This window comes from Chiloscyllium plagiosum, unplaced genomic scaffold, assembly GCF_004010195.1.
Source record: "Chiloscyllium plagiosum isolate BGI_BamShark_2017 unplaced genomic scaffold, ASM401019v2 scaf_51990, whole genome shotgun sequence".
Classification (NCBI taxonomy): domain Eukaryota; kingdom Metazoa; phylum Chordata; class Chondrichthyes; order Orectolobiformes; family Hemiscylliidae; genus Chiloscyllium; species Chiloscyllium plagiosum.
In genome coordinates, this window is record NW_025193110.1 from 1 (window position 1) to 3,847 (window position 3,847).

At 41.3% G+C, this 3,847-nt stretch overlaps 1 long non-coding RNA gene across 2 annotated transcripts; it reads left to right on the forward strand.

Annotated features, from left to right (window-relative positions):
- Nucleotides 1–8: 8 nt before the first annotated feature.
- LOC122545752 lies at nucleotides 9–2,654 on the forward strand. Of its 2 annotated transcripts, none has more exons than XR_006310592.1 (3): nucleotides 9–218; nucleotides 1,297–1,531; nucleotides 1,714–2,654. It is a non-coding gene; the product is annotated as an uncharacterized LOC122545752 (long non-coding RNA). The 2 variants fall into 2 exon arrangements; XR_006310591.1 differs by having other exon boundaries at nucleotides 1,717–2,654.
- Nucleotides 2,655–3,847: the final 1,193 nt, after the last annotated feature.

A 3,847-nucleotide genomic window follows, 5' to 3' on the forward strand; every position in this document is an offset into this window, starting at 1 on the left:
GACAATTTCTTCAGTAAGACGATGCCTTGTTTGTGAAGAGGAGTGGTGTTAACGGTGGAGTGGGGAAAGACTTTCATGGCTGTGCAGCTAAGCTGCAGAAAGTACACCCTGTCAGTGTTTCACTTCCGAAGGTGAAACCACATTTCACACACAACACCGCCTGCTCCCCTCAACTCCACCGCACATCTCGGATTATTTCACTGTCTCGGGAAACTACGGTGAGTTTTCTGTATTACGACATGAATCATTTGACAGGTTAAACAATTTAGGAGAAGTCCATATGCGTTGAATAATAGAGGGAATAAGGAATGATGCTTGTAATGCAAAGCATTTTATTTTGAAATCTGAAAGGTTTTGGACGAAGGTATAGCCAGAGATATTGGCCGTGATTAAGAAGCTCTCTCGTTTAGCGGCCAAATTATTTCCAGTTTTAAGTAGAAAATCTGAGACTCGGTTATTGAAGCAAGAATTCTGCATACTATTTTTAAAATACCTCCAATAGAGAGAGAGATGATTCAAAACCTAACGGTTATGTGAGTGGGATCCCGTCACAAGAGTATGCCTGAAGGACTTAGTCTCAAGGCACATAGAGTCATAGAGTCATAGAGATGTTCAGCATGGAAAAAGACCCTTCGGTCCAACCCGTCCATGCCGACCAGATATCCCAACCCAATCTAGTCCCACCTGCCAGAACCCAGCCCATATCCCTCCAAACCCTTGCTATTCATATACCCATCCACATGCCTCTTAAATGTTGCAATCATACCAACCTCCACGACATCCTCTGGGAGCTCATTCCATACACGTACCACCCTCTGCGTGAAAGAGTTGCCCGTTCAGTCTCTTTTATATCTTTTCCCTCTCACCCTAAACCTATGCCCTCTAGTTCTGGACTTTCAGACCCCAGGAAAAGACTTTGTCTATTTACCCTATCCATGCCACTCATGATTTTGTAAACCTCAATAAGATCACCTCTCAGCCTCCGACGCTCCAGGTAAAACAACCCCAGTCTCTTCAGCCTCTCCCTATCCATTATTTTGGACGACAGCAGACCAGACCCCAGCCATCCCCGAACCAACTCTTATCCCAAAGTATGTTATGTGGATGGCATAGATCAAAAGCAAGTATAAGACACTGAGTTTCAGATATGATTTAATTCGTCTATAGTGATGCTTTCTGGAAAAGATAATTAATCCTTACAACAGAGTATGCAAGAAAAAGAATATCGTATTATATTGACGGCATTAACAAGTCAACGCATTATTTAAACCCTAATTATCAATATTGTCAATCCAGGTATCATCACAAAAACACGAATCTTGCAATGGAAATTCGGTAGCACAATTATAGTACAGCACAGTAGCTGTAGTGCTACGCTGGCTCAGTGGTTAACTCTGCTACTTCGGTAAGTGCTCGGGTCACAACTTCAATTCCACCCCCGGGAAGCTGCAGGTGAGGAGTTTGCACGTTCTCTCTGAGTGCCTTTTGTCCATGTGCGCTGGGTTCCTCCCACAACACAAACATGCACAGGGTAAGTGAATTGGCCATTCTAAATTTACTATATGTTTCGAATACGTTTAAGTTCTGGACAATGAGCAAATATAGGACATGGATCCGCATAGGTTATACTTTGGTCTGTCGCTGTGGACTTGTTGGGCTGAAGGGCCTGTTTCCACACTGTGAGGATTCTGATTATAATTCTGTCTTGTCCAGCAGAAAGAAATAACGAAAGAAACATTCTCTGCCTTGTGATCTATAAGAGGACGTCTCAGTGCCTGAGCCGTCACTCTCGCAACAGAGGACGCAGCCATTCAGTTCCAGGAGCCAGCAAACAACATCAACTATGTGAAATCAAGTATATTGATTCTGTGTCAGCGTAATGGTGCTTACTCATGATTATTTTGCCTTCCTCGGAAAAAAGCCAACCATGGAAAAGTCCCAGCTGTTTATTAAGTGCCTGCCAGAGGAGACCATTCATCGCGAATGTGACAAGATTCTTTTGCCAGAGAGACAAGTCAGAGCGCCTCCTAAGGGCACCGTGTCTTCACACTATTGCAAGTAGCGTCGTCACAATATTGAGAATATTGTTCAATGAAGAATGACGAAAAAAGGACTGAGAGATTCGTTGATTTTAGGAAAAACAATTGTTTTTCAAATGTGTAACTTTCTTGGAAACATTTGCAACATTATTAAGAACAAGACTGTTTTCACTTGAATCTTAAAGTCGGGCTAAGCGATGTAAGTTGGAGATTCAAAAAAATGGCCAGATGTTACACAACAACACGTTTCACTCCAACAGCTTTATTTGAAACCACAGGTTTTCGATCCGCTCTTCCTTTGCCAAGTTCAGGAGAATTCACCATGAGGAAGGGGAAGCATTTCGAAAGCTATAATTTCAAATAAACCTGCTGAACTGTAGTACGGTGACATGTAACTTCTGACCCTATTCACCCCAATCCAACACCAGCATTTGCCATCTTCACTGTTAGAAAACATGGGCTGCGGGTACGATATTTTTGTTTTCACTTGAGGTGCCGTTAATGCTTTTGAATGGTTGACAATGAGATTTGTAGCTAATATTTGTGCATCTCTTTGGGAATAGGCATATTGTGTTTATAACGTGGACATGAAGTAAAACTCTGCATAGAATTTAACTGCACTGCTAAGTAGCTCTCATTCAGGATGTCATCATTTTTTTGTAGCAGAGAAGCCGTCAGTGCAAATTTGGAAATAGGTGAATCCCAACTCAGTACAATAGGGTAAACTACGATGCTTTTCAACTGTTTTAACTCGGGGTAACCTTATGTGACAATTCCAGCAAGAAATTCCCTCTTATCTTTCAGAAAGTGAGACCAGGAAATGTTTTAGTACCGTTCTGTTCCTTTAATAAGGTTATGTTATCCTTGGGTTTCTTTCAAAAGTTGTCATCAAAGCAGAAATGTGGATATGTCGGGAAGCTACTTACAATTATGACATGGGAATGGCCTATTCGCCCAGCTCAGATATTATTTTTGCAGAATGTTTTAATTTTAGCTGTTAGACAGAAAAACTGTTTGCAGCAGATAACCTGCTACAGTGAAAACAGGTTGAATGTTTCCAAAGATGTTTCTGGCCGGATTCTTCCCTATGAAATCTGTCCTGCCTTTAAAAACATGATTTGGCATTTACTACTTACCATTTGTCAAGTTGGCTGCAAAAAACGTCCGCTTGTGCAAAGTGAACTACTTGAATGGGCAATGGGCCATGTGTTGCAGCAAACATATCTGTGACCAGGAAATGTCATAGTCTGCAATTACTGAGGCTCAAGTTTCCAGTCCTGGAATAACTGTATGCCATCCATGAGGCTGAGGATGACCGCAACTCACATTTTGTGAATTACAACACCATAGTCATGAGGTTGCCAGTAAATATTGAATGTCCAAGTTGTTCAGAAGTCCCTTTAGATAATCTAGGTCACGAATTTGTTTCTTTGTTTGGAAACTTGAGATCTTGATGACTTATCAGAGGAGTGAAGACTGAACCATACGTTTCACCGCTGAATAGGAAGATAGAAATAAGGAAAAAAAAAGATATTTCTGGAAAGCCAAGCAGGTCTTGCAGCATCTGCAGAAGAAAGTTGGAGTTAATGATGCATGTCAAGTTACACTTCTTCGGAACTAAGACCTGTGTCATTGGATCAATCATTTTGGCTTTTCTTTTGTTTGATTACTGACATCCACAGGTCATTCAGCTTTATTTACAAGTTCGGAAAAATGGTGAACACGGTGAACTGATGGAGGATGCTTCAGATGGGTAACATGGTTGCCATTTCTAATAAATAAACATATCTTTAGAATGCCATGCCAAT